A 15,947-nucleotide genomic window follows, 5' to 3' on the forward strand; every position below is an offset into this window, starting at 1 on the left:
GGTCCTGTGCCTGGACTCCAGTAAGTGGAAGAGAATGCAGTTCAAATAACTATACAACCGTCAACTGCAATGTAAAGCAAGAGCTCTTTTGTCTATCTTTTCTCAGCACTCTATCTCTCAGTATCTAGAAGTATCTAATATATAGTACATGATACAATAGAAAGAAGAAGCTGAGCAGAATACACTGAGTACAATATTGGAAGTACCATAAATATTTTATGCTTATGTAGAATATCAAGGACCATCTTTTGTCTGAGAACAGAGGTGAAAGAAGAAAAGTGGCAAAGACTGTATCACGGATGAAGCTTTTGAACTTGCTTGAGAAATGCTCAGAAATTCCAATAGTGAGGTCAGCAGAAAACAGAATTAGAGTTGGGAAATAGCATTTTAAACATTGTGTATTTTAAGCAATAAAAGAGATCTGAGAATTCAAGCCTGATAAACTAAAAAAAAATCTAGGTAAACAACAACTTGCATTTAACTTGCATCTGACAAACAGTGTTTAGGGAAAGTAAACAGAGTTTTTAAAAGCTGTACATAGTATGATTTCAGTGTAAAATTCCAAACATGCTTTTAGCAGTCTGAATTCTGGTAACCCTTGAGCAGGACAGCTTAGTAAATGGAAGGGTCATAACGGGGGCTTCTGGAATGTTCCTAATGCTCTGTTTCTTGATCTGGGGCACTGATTAAACAAACATATTCAGATTACAAAAATTTATTGAGCTATATATTCTGATTTGTATGGTTTTCTGAATGGATATTGTAATTTAATAAAGTTTACTATCAAATTAAAATAAATATCAACAATTACATTCTGAGTAAAAATTTATGAATGGTTAAGTTTGGTTACAGATTAAATTAATATTGAATAACAGCAGGATATGCATTTGGAGATGAGTGATACTGTGATAAGCTATAAAAATGGTCCTCAGAAGCTTTGGATTGCCAAAATTACACACAGAAGTATAAAGAGTGGTATAAATACAGTTGTGTTTTGCCAAAACTAATCTGAAATTAGTGCGGCTAATGAAAGGTAGACAGTAAGCAGGTATTGCATGGCAAGGTTCTGGGACAGGCGGTAGAACAAACCAGACAACAGTTAGTTCAGCAGTGCGTTCATGTGATAGCAATGGGAATAATCACACAAATCAGACCCTGTATATACTAACATGTCCCCCCATTTAATAAGGTTAAGCTAAAAAGAGTGTGATATAAAGCTACTAAATCTTCTAGTTAATGATCCTAAAGATGCTAAAATAAGGAATTGGGGGCTTTACAAGTTCGAAATGAAGGACTGTCAGGACATGCTTGAATTCTTTCCTTCCCTATACTTGGAGAGACTGAGAAAAATTGAAACTGCTCTTTGTTTGGAAAAAGTTCAATTAAATCAATGTCTCAGTGCCTTTTGGGGAAAGTCAGCCATTCACTCTATGGTGCTTGGACTCTATTTCAAAGTGGCCCAAAGGTGTTATAAAAAGTGGTAATTAGGTTTATCAAACTGATTTGTATAGACTTTCGCCTGAACCTATGGCTTATTCGTTTCAATAAACTCAGTGATAACAGGCTTAAGCCTTACTTATTTTCTAAGGAAAAGTCTCTTGACCATAATACAGCCTGACATGAAGGAGACAAATTCTTCAGCTCTTATTCATTCAAAGTATAGAAATGTGCAATTTGACCTGGCAGTACACTGATAGGACAGTAATTGTGCTTCATCCTGGCATAATTCCTGGACACAAGCACCCAACAGAAGACAACTGTCATCCCTTTGGCGTTGGTAGGGAAGGTGTAGTTAGTACAATCTGTTTGCAGGAGCCTGAATGACTGATTCAGGGCTCTTACAACACACTACTAGAATACATATTTTTTCAGTTCCTTAAAATGTTCTACAGCTATTTTAGGGCCAATATTTATTGTATATTATTTTGCTCTGTGTGTTCTGCCACCTCTAGCAGAGCAGTTCACAGAAGGAAATCAGATTATGGGGATCTCTTGTAAGCCTCCACCAAGCCTACCCAGCTACCTGTTTTGGCACCCATCTCTCCTTCTCCTCCTGTTACAGTGAAATAGGTCCCGTCTTCCTACCTATGAGTTACCTGTGTATAATCTGGTTCCTATAATTAACCTGTTTTGTTTTTTTTTTAATTGGGCATTGTGTTGGCTATGCACACTATTCTACTCTTCTGTGGCACTGACTTATTCAGTGCCACACTGTCTTATTGAAGACAAATTCCACTAATAGGAATGAAATAGGCACCTATTGTATTTTTGCTTCATAAGTTATTTATCAGGCTATGTACCAAGAAAAGCTCCCCAAATAGGACTAGAATTTCTCTGGAAAAGGTATAGTAAGCAGTGATCGTTGAAGACTTTCTATATATTTCTGTTCTTCTTTCTATATATGCAGTGCAGATTTTTTTCCTAGAAAACCCCCTGATTTCTGGATCATGACCAGGAAAATACAGCTTGAGTTGTAATGATCAAACAAAAGTAATTATCAAATGATGGCCACACACCTCCTCCGAGAGTTTACTGTCAGAGAGAAGGCACTGTAAGAGCTAGTGTGAAAGGGTTCCCGGGGAATATCTGTCACTCTCTCCACTGTCCCCATGTCTACAGCACTCATGGGACACCTAATGTGGAGGCCAAAGGACTTGCTTCTCTCAGTCAACTGTGTCACTGAATACACTGTTAACAGGAAGAGACCACACTCATGCAAGAGATGAGCTCTCATCTTTATGGGATCCAGTGGTCTCAGAAAATTGTTATATGTCTTACTCCTTTACTCCTTGAATTTCATTCATAAAAACACCTAAAACTTCTAACACCATGTGGCAGAGGTATGAGTCATTGACAGACATCATGGAGGGAACACTTGGTATGCTAAGGGAAGGGCCACCACATGATTATTTTAATTTAGTTCTTTAAATTAAATTGCCTTTCTGAAGGGTCCTAAAAATCTCTTACCAGTTCAACTTCACTGCTAAAGCTCAGTTATCAGAATGTAGAGAAAATTAGGTCATGCTAATTTTTATATGAGTATTATCTGACTATTTCCAAAATGCATATATATATTTATATACACATACTCATATACATACACACATATGTAAGCCTGTGTGTGTGTGTGTGTGTGTGCATGCACATGCATGAGCTAACAGTTAAAATTGCTTTATAGGCCATATATTTTTGAACAAATGCTTTTTCAATCCCCACAGAGTATATGAATATTGAATGCTAGTTCATATATTCACCAAAACATGTGTCGGCCCTGAATGTTGAGATTACAAATAGGACTTGTCATGCTGATTAACTCCAGTTACTCTAAGACAGAATAAAAATATCTCCCTGCATTACATTATAAATTCATTTCTTACAACACAGCCTGATTGTAATGTTCAAAAAGAAACATTCCATGTGATGTTTTAGGATTCTGACTTCCTCTGAATTTCTACACCGCCAACTCTTAGAGCTGCGCTGTCTGATACTGTAGCTATGAATCCTATGCTTTTCTTTAAGTTCACATTACCTTAAATTAAAAACCAAGTTCCTCCAATGCACTAGCCACATTTCAATTTCTCAATAGCCACCTACATGTGGTGTGTGGCTGCCACGTTTGAGAGTGCAGAATTATTTCTTCTTGAGCCGTTCATTCGTACTTCTGGCAAGCAAAGGAAGATAGCAAAAACTGAAGATCATCCAGGAGATTTTGGAATTCAGGCTTGTAAGGAGGAATTTCACTTTCTCCAATTTATTTTGTTTATAGATAGGCCCTGGAACCAACATAAGATCAAGAGGAATTGGAAATATATGTTTTTGCCAGTGAGGAAAATTTAGATGGCTCACTGAATGAACAGCATTGCCTCCACTACAGTCTGCTATAGCTATTGAGCATTTACTCCATTTTTCTTCAGTGGATAAAATGTACTCACATACCTCTCCCCAAAAGAGATATCCCAAATACCTAATCTCTCTCAAAGTCCACTTAGAGTTTAGAGACCACACCTGCTACATGAAAAAGTCTCATTAGAATAATGAGCATTTATCATAACACCTGAAATTAAAAGACGCTTGCTTCTTGGAAGAAAAGTTATGACCAACATAGATGGCATATTAAAAAGCAGAGATGTTACTTTTGCCAACAAATATCTATCTAGTCAAAGCTATGGTTTTTCCAGTAGTCATGTATGGATATGAGAGTTAGACTATAAAGAAAGCTGAGCATCGAAAAATTGATGCTTTTGAACTGTGGTGTTGGAGAAGAGTCTTGAGAGTCCCTTGGACTGCAAGGAGATCCAACCAGTCCATCCTAAAGGAAATCAGTCCTGAATATTATTTGGAAGGACTGATTCTGAAGCTGAAACTCCAATCCTTTAGCCACCTGATGCGAACGACTGACCCATTTGAAAAGACCCTTTTGCTGGGAAAGATTGAAGGCAGGAGGAGAGGGGACAACAGAGGATAAGATGGGTGGATGGCATCACCAACTCAATGGACATAAGTTTGAGTAAACTCTGGGAGTTGGCAATGGACAGGGAGACCTGGCATGCTGCAATCCATAGGGTCACAAAGAGTCAGACACGACTGAGCAACTAAACTGAGCTGAAATTACTTGAGATTTTCTGAAGATCCCAGTTGAGATTTTCTGAAGATATTTTCAAACCAATATGATTCAATCAGATCAGATCAATTGCTCTATCGCGTCCAACTCTTTTTGACCCCATGAATCGCAGCACTCCAGGCCTCCCTGTCCATCACCAACTCCCGGAGTTCACTCAGCCTCACGTCCATTGAGTCAGTGAGGCCATCCAGCCATCTCATTCTCTGTTGTCCCCTTCTCCTTTTGCCCCCAATCCCTCCCAGAGTCTTTTCCAATGAGTCAACTCTTTGCATGAGGTGGCCAAAGTACTGGAGTTTTGCTCTAGCATCATTCCTTCCAAAGAACACCCAGGGCTGAGCTCCTTCAGAATGGACTGGTTGGATCTCCTTGCAGTCCAAGGGACTCTCAAGAGTCTTCTCCAACATCACAGTTCAAAAGCATCCATTCTTCAGCGCTCAGCCTTCTTCACAGTCCAACTCTCACATCCATACATGACCATAGGAAAAACCATAGCCTTAACTAGACGAACTTTTGTAGGCAAAGTAATGTCTCTGCTTTTGAATATGCTATCTAGGTTGGTCATAACTTTCCTTCCAAGGAGTAAGCATCTTTTAATTTCATGGCTGCAGTCACCATCTGCAGTGATTTTGGAGCCCAGAAAAATGAAGTCTGACACTGTTTCCACTGTTTCCCCATCTATTTCCCATGAAGTAACGGAACCGGATGCCATGATCTTTGTTTTCTGAATGTTGAGCTTTAACCCAACTTTTTCACTCTCCACTTTCACTTTGATCAAGAGGCTTTTTAGTTCCTCTTCACTTTCTGCTGTAAGGGTGGTGTCATCTGCATATCTGAGGTTATTGATATTTCTCCCGGCAATCTTGATTCCAGCTTGTGTTTCTTCCAGTCCAGCGTTTCTCATAATGTACTCTGCATAAATTAAATAAACAGGGTGACAATATACAGCCTTGACGTACTCCTTTTCCTATTTGGAACCAGTCTGTTGTTCCATGTCCAGGTCTAACTGTTGCTTCCTGACCTGCATACAAATTTCTCAAGAGGCAGATCAAGTGGTCTGGTATTCCCATCTCTTTCAGAATTTTCCACAGTTTATTGTGATCCACACAGTCAAAGGCTTTGGCATAGTCAAAAAAGCAGAAATAGATGTTTTTCTGGAACTTTCTTGCTTTTTCCATGATCCAGCAGATGTTGGCAATTTGATCTCTGGTTCCTCTGCATTTTCTAAAACCAGCTTGAACATCTAGAAGTTCATGGTTCACGTATTGCTGAAGCCTGGCTTGGAGAATTTTGAGCATTACTTTAATAGCGTGAGATGAGTGCAATTGTGCAGTAGTTTGAGCATTCTTTGGCATTGCCTTTCTTTGGGATTGGAATGAAAACTGACCTTTTCCAGGCCTGTGGCCACTGCTGAGTTTTCCAAATTTGCTGGCATAGTGAGCGCAGCACTTTCACAGCATCATTTTTCAGGATTTGGAATAGCTCAACTGGAATTTTATCACCTCCACTAGCTTTGTTCGTAGTGATGCTTTCTAAGGCCCACTTGACTTCACATTCCAGGATGTCTGGCTCTAGGCCAGTGATCACACCATCGTGATTATCTGGGTCGTGAAGCTGTTTTTTCTACAGTTCTTCTGTGTATTCTTGCCACCTCTTCTTAATATCTTATGCTTCTGTTAGGTCCATACCATCTCTGTCCTTTATAGAGCCCATCTTTGCATGAAATGTTCCTTTGGTATCTCTGAATTTCTTGGAGAGATCCCTAGTCTTTCCCATTCTGTTGTTTTCCTCTATTTCTTTGCATTGATTGCTGAAGAAGGCTTTCTTATCTCTTCTTGCTATTCTTTGGAACTCTGCATTCAGATGCTTATATCTTTCCTTTTCTCCTTCGCTTTTTGCTTCTCTTCTTTTCACAGCTATTTGTAAGGCCTCCCCAGACAGCCATTTTGCTCTTTTGCATTTCTTTTCCATGGGGATGGTCTTGATCCCTGTCTCCTGTACAATGTCACGAACCTCATTCCATAGTTCATCAGGCACTCTATCTATCAGACCTAGGCCCTTAAATCAATTTCTCACTTCCACTGTATAATCATAAGGGATTTGGTTTAGGTCATACCTGAATGGTCTAGTGGTTTTCCCTACTTTCTTCAATTTAAGTCTGAATTTGGCAATAAGGAGTTCATGGTCTGAGCCACAGTCAGCTCCTGGTCTTGTTTTTGCTGACTGTATAGAGCTTCTCCATCTTTGGCTGCAAAGAATATAATCAATCTGATTTCAGTGTTGACCATCTGGTAATGTCCATGTATAGAGTCTTCTCTTGTGTTATTGGAAGAGGGTGTTTGTTATGACCAGTGCATTTTCTTGGCAAACCTCTATCAGTCTTTGCCCTGCTTCATTCCGTATTCCAAGGCCAAATTTGCCTGTTACTCCAGGTGTTTCTTGACTTCCTACTTTTGCATTCCAGTCCCCTATAATGAAAAGGACATCTTTTTGGTTCAATAGGGATGTAATATAGGAGACAAAGTATATTAATAGAAAAACTTAAAATGAAATTGATGCTCTTTTTGTTTGAAACTATGGATTAAGATTTTCATATATCTACTTATAAACCATGGTTGATTTTAGTAAATAAAGATGGTGGGAGAGGCCACATTTATTACTGCACTCTTTTCATTCCACTACCTATGTCAATAGATCATACTTATTAAAATACTTTTAAGGATAATGCACAAATACAAAAAGAACTTGAGTTGCCTTTTAGCTTAACAAATGAACTCTTGTACAGTAAGAATTCATCAATCATCTGTCAAAACTGATGACTACATCTGTATCTACTTCTGGAAAGTCATACCATATATTTTATCAGTATATTATCCCTTTGCTTCAAATAAATGCATTCTATTATTAGGAATTAATTGGAGGAAAACAGCATGCTATGGGTTAAAACTTAAAACAGTGGCTTTAGGATTAATACAGAGGTGGAATAAAAATATCATATTTGTAATTGGAATCCTTTTATGAGGGACTGTCAAAGGAAAAATTAGTCAATTACAAAGCAACAATGAAAAATGCAAAGATGCCTTCCTGGTTATAGCCCACAGCTGCTCTTGCACATCCTGGAAAATAAACAGTCTCAATTATAAACTTGGCACAAAGAATAATGTTTGTGAGTTATAATTAATGTAACTTATATGAGCTGATTTTCTCAGCTTTATGACCAGTAACTTACAGGTAAACAGAATATTCTATTACATTTAAGAGGTTGTTCATAATTTAGAACTATTTAATATGCAAATAAGATTACTTACTGTGTTTACCTGAAATTTGGAAATATTCTTCAGAAATAAGAGAATAAATAGACAAAGTGTGCATTTTAAGGGTTTTTTTTTTTAATAATGACTAATTTAGTTTCATTTATTCATGCTACTCTCATAACTGATTTGCATATTGCCAAAGTAAAATAATCATTTGAGAAAAAGTTATTTTTATAAAAATATGGCCCCTTATTTTCTGGATGTGAGTATTTTTAAATTATACTGAATCTTAATGATGAAATAAATAATTCTTCATTCAAGCTATCTTTTCACTGGGACAAATTAGAACATGAAATATATTTCTGTGTATAATCACTACTTAAGCTATGTACTTGTGAACTATTGACTCAAATTTCAAAAGTTAAGTGTCATACATTCATTTCCCTGTAGTACATATTTGTATGTATGTACTACATATTTGTAAATATGTAGTTCACATTTGTATGTATGTATGGAAATAAGTAATACATATTTCCCTGTGAATACCCTTGTTGAACAATAACATTATAAGTGCTAATATATTTCTTTAGATCTCTGTTAGCTAAAGTCAATGATATGCTGCTGTTCAAGATATTCTGTTTTGATCAAATTAAATCTCAGTGGCAATCTTTTTTTTTTTTTTTCCATCCTATAACATTAACTAACTTCAAATATCTATCCTCTCCATTTTTGTTTATGTAAATCCCCTACATAATAAGTTCCATTCTGAGAGCACATTTGTGAGTTCAATTTGTTCATAAGTCCAACAAAGTTATCCTAGGTACCCAACTAATACAACCGGCTATATAATATTGTACTTTAATAGATTTATTGTACTCTTCACATATGCTATGCTATGCTAAGTAACTTTAGTCATGTCCGACTCTGTGTGACCCCATAGATGGCAGCCTACCAGGCTCCCCTGTCCCTAGGATTCTCCAGACAAGAACACTGGAGCGGGTTGCCATTTCCTTCTCCAATGCATGAAAGTGAAAAGCAAAAGTGAAGTGGCTCAGTTGTGTCTGACTCCTAGCGACCCCATAGACTGCAGCCTACCAGGCTCCTCCGTCCATGGGATTTTCCAGGCAAGAGTACTGGAGTGGGGTGCCATTGCCTTCTCCGACTCTTCACATAAGTAATACATAAAAATAAATGCAGAAAATAAACAGTTTTAATCTCACAGTATAGTACCTTGAAAAGTACAGTAGTACCAGCTATATCACTGCTATTTTTACACTTGCTTCTGGACATTATGGGCTTGGAATAAAGAGACTGTACCACAGTACTCTACACAGTACTCTATGCTGAAGTACACAAAAGCACAACCACTTGTAGAGGATGCATGCATGTGACAATATATGTCAGACACGTGAACTAATGTGTTCGGACATGAAAACACGTGGTCACGTCTTTGAAAGTTCACAAGTTGAAGGTTTGTATATGGAAACTACCACCTCATACTTCAGTACTATGCATGGATGACTGAACTGAACTGATGGCTAAATAGCAAACCTTGAAGCTGATGTAACCATGTAACTAAGGTCTGTCAAATACAGTATGAACAGAAGTGATATGTGCAGCTTGTGTGATATCTTCGCAATGAAGTTAAACCCTTTTCACTGCCTTTCCCCTCCAAGCCCTGCATCCAGAATCAGGTACTATGATGATGAAACCCTTTAAAGAAGATGAACAAAATTTATGCCCTGAATGAACTGTAGAGCTAAGGGATAGACAAACCTGATTCAGTGTTGAATGGCTTCATGAAGCAGAGCTGCCCAGTCTTGCTATATGTACTCCTCCAGAATTTTGCAGACTTTTTATAAATTTACTCTTCTGGGTCCTAGAGTCACACCCATAATTGTAGTTTTCTCTTCCTCCATTTTCCCCAGAAAAAAAACATTACCAGGACCTAAGAGAACTGTCTCAGTTCAGTTCAATTCAGTCGCTCAGTCGTGTCTGACTTTTTGCAACCCCATGAATTGCAGCACGCAAGGCCTCCCTATCCATCACCAACTCCCGGAGTTCACTCAAACTCATGTCCATCGATGATGGATGGATCAGTGACGCCATCCAACCATCTCATCCTCTGTCGTCCCCTTCTCCTCCTGCCCCCAATCCCTCCCAGCATCAGAGTCTTTTCCAATGAGTCAGCTCTTCGCATGAGGTGGCCAAAATATTGGAGTTTCAGCTTTAGCATCAGTCCTTCCAAAGAACACCCAGGGCTGAGCTCCTTCAGAATGGACTGGTTGGATCTCCTTGCAGTCCAAGTGACTCTCAAGAGTCTTCTCCAACACCACAGTCCAAAGGCATCAATTTTTCAGCTCTCAGCTTTCTTCACAGTCCAACTCTCACATCCATACATGACCAGTGGAAAAACCATAGCATTGACTAGATAGAGCTTTGTTGGCAAAGTAATATCTCTGCTTTTCTTTTTTTTTATTTTATTTTATTATTATTATTTTTTTTTGTTATATGCTATCTAGGTTGGTCATAACTTTCCTTCCAAGGAGGAAGCATCTTTTAAATTCATGGCTGCAATCACCATATGCAGTGATTTTGGAGCCCAGAAAAATAAAGTCTGACACTGTTTCCACTGTTTCCCCATCTATTTCCCATGAAGTGATGGGACCAGAAGCCATGATCTTAGTTTTCTGAGTGTTGAGCTTTAAGCCAACTTTTTCATTCTCCTCTTTCACTTTCATCAAGAGGCTTTTTAGTCTAGTAAAGCATAACTCACCCAAGAGGAATAGTTATGGAACAAACTGAGAGGGCAACATCAAAAGTCTCTTAAGTGTGCAGAGAAGAGAAAAATTTATAATTCATAGAAGATAAGGATTTCTACAATTAGCAGTGGCAAATTCATTATAGAGTTTGAAAGATAGTTGCAAATTTAAAAAGAAAAGGAGCAGCCATGAGTTTTTTGTTTAAATATTATGTCATGGAATACAGTTAGAAAGGCATATTGTAGGAATCATTAAGAGGGGCACACTCTTAAATGTATACTTATTCAGTGATTATTTTATATATTTCAAATTTTCAAAAGGAAGATGAAATGGAACATCAATTAGCATATCCTCCTTATGAAAAGCTTTGAAACTCTTTAATTAATGCATATTGGTGATTGTATGAAAATCCTAGAATGGTTACAATTCTATGATCATCATACCTATCCAATACTTGATAATTTGAAAACTTAAAATATGCTTCAACTTACTAAAGGATAAATTACCTTATGTCTTGCCTTTGCCTGCACTTAAGTTTCTAAATTCAGTCTCTTCTATCCTGTGGAGTGAATATAACCCTCAATTCTTAATTGAAGCATGTACTTCAGATGTTGAGCCTTTTTTTTATTTAAAGCTTATTCATATCATATTTTAGAAGTAATTGTGACTGACTCAACTCTTGTGGCTTTTCCAAAATTCTGCTTCCATGTTATAGTAACAGAAGTGTGACATCAATTTTCTCTTTTGAATTGAGAAATAATTGAGGACAGTTTTGAAAAGAAGTCAAGTGCTTGTTTTCTCTGAATAATTCTGCAATTTTGTTTTTTGAGTGTAGCATCATGGATAATGTGTTTAATGCTGATGAGCAAATTGCATTTAAGCCAGAAATGTAAGAAGGGTTTGTAGATAAAAGAAATACAGTGGGTAAAAAGCAGATAGAGCTAATTAATGTGGATCTATTCCAGTGGAAAATTGTGGGTTTGGCAGTTATGAAAGGAAATATGTGGTTTAGAACTCAAAAACTCAAATCACAGAGATGAACCAAGATACTAAAATAAACAGCAGCCATAAAGATAGGTATGTTGAACTGAGTAACCAGTTAAAATTATTATGCACGTTTTAGTAAAATTGATATTAGGCTCCATTTTATGAGCAAGACATAGATTTAGGCTAATATTTTATTATTAAACAATAAGACTTGCACATTAATTTTCTCAATGTTAACAAAGAATGTGTATGTTAGTCACTCAGTCATGCCTGAGTCTTTGTGATCCCATTGACTGTCGCCCACCCTCCAGGTTCCTCTGTCCATGGGATTCTCCAGTCTAGAATACTGGATGGGTTGCCATTCCCTTCTCCAGGGGATCTTCCCAACCCAGAGATCAAACCCGGGTTTCCTGCATTGGAAGCAGATTCTTACTATCTGAGCCACCAAAACTGCTCTAGACAATTAGTACACATGATCTCTTCAAGATGTTCCCCCACATCCTTAGGCTAGAAATAAAACTGTTCGTATTTCAAAGGAAAGACTGAATAGATAAAAATGGGGAAAAAAAGAGCCCTGTGTGTATTCATGCTTTGTTTCCTTATTTTTTCTTTGTGAAGGTGGATGTGATACTTTACTTAGAAGACTGGGGTGGAAATACACTTTGAGGTATGAAATACTAATTGGAAAATGGACTTGTTAAAAAAAAATCTTTTAATTCTTTGGTTTTCAGATGACTTGGAATCTACCATAGAAAGGTAATTCAAATAAAACAGAAGTAATATACCAATGACTGCAGAAGCTCAATAAACTCAACTTCTTTAGCATTCAGTTCAGTTCAGTTTAGTTTCTCAGTTGACTCTGATTCTTTGTGATCCCATGGACTGCAGCACACCAGGCTTCCCTGTTCATCACCCACTCCCAGAGCTTGCTCAAACTCATGCCCATTGAGTCAGTGATGCCATCCAACCATCTCATCCCCTGTTGTCCCCTTGTCCTCCTGCCTTCAATATTTCCCAGTATCAGGGTCTTTTCCAATAAGTCAGTTCTTTGCATCCGTTGGTTAAAGTATTGGAGTTTCAGCTTCAGCATCAGTCCTTCCAATCAATATTCATGACTGATTTCCTTTAGGATGGACTAGTTTGATCTTGCAGTCCAAGGGACTTGAAAGAGTCTTCTCCAACACCACAGTTCAAAAGCATCAGTTATTCAACACTCAGCTTTCTTTATAATCCAACTCTCACATTCATACATGACTACTGGAAAAGCCATAGCTTTGACTAGATGGACTTTTGTTGGCAAAGTAATGTCTCTGCTTTTTAATATGCTGTCTAGGTTGGTTATAGCTTTTCTTCCAAGGAGCAAGTGTCTTTTAATTTCATGGCTGCAGTCACCATCTGCAGTGATTTTGGAGACCGAGAAAATAAACATTTAACATTATCTGATTATTAATATTTACCAGATTTGATCATATGTTTCATCACAACATACACATTTATAGTAACATAACCAAATTCTTGTGTTCTTCTCCTCAGTCTTATGTGCTAGCCCATTTAGCAAGCTTTAGAGGGGAAATAATTTGGAAGAATTTAACAAAGGGGACAAAAATGACTAAACTTTACAGTTAACTGGTTGAGCATTTATTTGAATTAAACCTTTAAATGTGGCTAATTAACTCATTAACCTTTACATTAAAAATTCTGCTTCACACTGTGTACTACACTGTACTTCAGCTGTGGTTCAGGTGTTACTTAATTAAATCTTAAGCCCAGATATTTGTTCAAAGAATCTCTATTGACTCATTTATTAGGAGACCATAAACACTCAGACAATGCCCAGATATATTTTACTATTATTTTATGATTAAACAGTTTTCACTCTTATAATATGCCTGTCTTAACAATTTGACCAAAAATGAAAATACTTTTATATTAATTAAGAGGTTTAATTATGAAAGCCTTATAGCTTTCAAATGTAAGTATAATTGAAATTACAGATTTTTATACCAGTTATGCATTTTTACTTCAGTTTTGTACTGTTTTTATGATATGATATTTATTTTAAAATGTAATTTAAGGGAATTTATTTGAAGTAAAGATAATTCTGCTATACATAAAGATAAATATTTATATGTCCAAAACTTTTCTTCAATTAGAGTAAAAATTCTATATCTTTTTATGCTTACTATTATCAGTATGGGATAAGTAAAATTTAATCTCTTTCATAAATTAAAATAATAGAAATACTGTAATCACAGCTTGACTTCTACCAAGTATAAAAGTAAGTTACTTATCCACCTATCTATCTTTCCAAGTTGTATCTTCTTTTCCAAATAGTGTAATCGCTTCTTAGAGTGCCTTTTCCCAAGATTTCTATTGCATGCTAAGTTGCTTCAGTCATCTCCAAATCTATACAACTGTGGACTGCAGCCCATCAGGCTCCTCTGTCCATGCGATTCTCCAAGCAAGAATATTATAGTGTGTTGCCATATCCTCCTTCAGGGGATCTTCCCAATCCAGGGATTGAACCCAAGTCTCTTGCATCTTCTGCTTTGCCAGGCAGGTTCTCTACCACTAGCACCACCTGGGAAGCTCCAAGATACCTATTACCATATGGCTTTATCCCTCCCCTCAATTTCTCAACAATGAAACTATTTAGGGTAGTTTTTTGCTCTATATAATTTATACTTTGTCATGGTTCACATAAAAAATGAAATAAAATAACTTTTTAAAGATAGAGATCAGAAGAGTCTAATGACTGTATGAGAATTGTATTTTCCAGGTTAACCAAATTGACAATAGAAAATCTGGAACAATGATATTTACTATCAGAAATATATACAGAAGTTTCCCCTTCTAGAATATTTAAGCAATACATACATAATCTGAATAAATTGCTTATTTTTAGTACACATAAAATTTGAGGCCTGTTTTCAAAGTTTCACTTCAGTTCAGTTCAGTCCCTCAGTCGTGTCCGACTCTTAGCGACCCCATGAATCACAGTACGCCAGGCCTCCCTGTCCATCACCAACTCCTGGAGTTCACTCAGACTCACGTCCATCGAGTCAGTGATGCCATCCAGCCATCTCATCCTCTGTCGTCCCCTTCTCCTCCTGCCCCCAATGCCTCCCAGCATCACAGTCTTTTCCAATGAGTCAACTCTTCGCATGAGGTGGCCAAAGTAATGGAGTTTCAGCTTTAGCATCATTCCTTCCAAAGAACACCCAGGGCTGAGCTCCTTCAGAATGGACTGGTTGGATCTCCTTGTAGTCCAAGGGACTCTCAAGAGTCTTCTCCAACACCACAGTCCAAAGGCATCAATTCTTTGGCATTCAGCTTTCTTCACAGTCCAACTCTCACATCCATACATGACCACAGGAAAAACCATAGCCTTGACTAGCCGAAACTTTGTTGGCAAAGTAATGTCTCTGCTTTTCAATATGCTATCTTGGTTGGTCATAACTTTTCTACCAAGGAGTAAGCGTCTTTTAATTTCATGGCTGCAGTCACAATCAGCAGTGATTTTGGAGCCCAGAAAAATAAAGTCTGACACTGTTTCCACTGTTTCCCTATCTATTTGCCGTGAAGTGATGGGACCAGATACCATGATCTTCGTTTTCTGAATGTTGAGCTTTAAGCCAACTTTTTCACTCTCCTCTTTCACTTTCATCAAGAGGCTTTTTAGTTCTCTTCACTTTCTGCAATAAGGGTGGTGTCATCTGCATATCTGAGGTTATTGATATTTCTCCCAGCAATCTTGATTCCAGCTTGTACTTCTTCCAGCCCAGCGTTTCTCATAATGTACACTGCATATAAGTTAAATAAGCAGGGTGACAATATACAGCCTTGATGTACTCCTTTTCCTATTTGGAACCAGTCTGTTGTTCCATGTCCAGGTCTAACTGTTGCTTCCTGACCTTCATACAAATTTCTCAAGAGGCAGGTCAGGTGGTCTGGTATTTCCATCTCATGAAGAATTTTCCACAGTTTATTGTGATCCACACAGTCAAAGGCTTTGGTATAGTCAATAAAGCAGAAATAGATGTTTTTCTGGAACTTGCTTGCTTTTTTGATGATCCAGTGGATGTTGGCAATTTGGTCTCTGGTTCCTCTGCCTTTTCTAAAACCAGCTTGAACATCTGGAAGTTCACAGTTCACGTATTGCTGAAGCCTGGCTTGGAGAATTTTGAGCATTACTAACGTGTGAGATGAGTGCAATTGTGTGGTAGTTTGAGCATTGTTTGGCATTGCCTTTCTTTGGGATTGGAATGAAAACTGACCTTTTCCAGTCCTGTGGCCACTGCTGAGCTTTCCAAATTTGCTGGCATA

This window comes from Bubalus kerabau, chromosome 5 (genome assembly GCF_029407905.1).
Source record: "Bubalus kerabau isolate K-KA32 ecotype Philippines breed swamp buffalo chromosome 5, PCC_UOA_SB_1v2, whole genome shotgun sequence".
In the NCBI taxonomy this organism is placed as follows: Eukaryota; Metazoa; Chordata; class Mammalia; order Artiodactyla; family Bovidae; genus Bubalus; species Bubalus kerabau.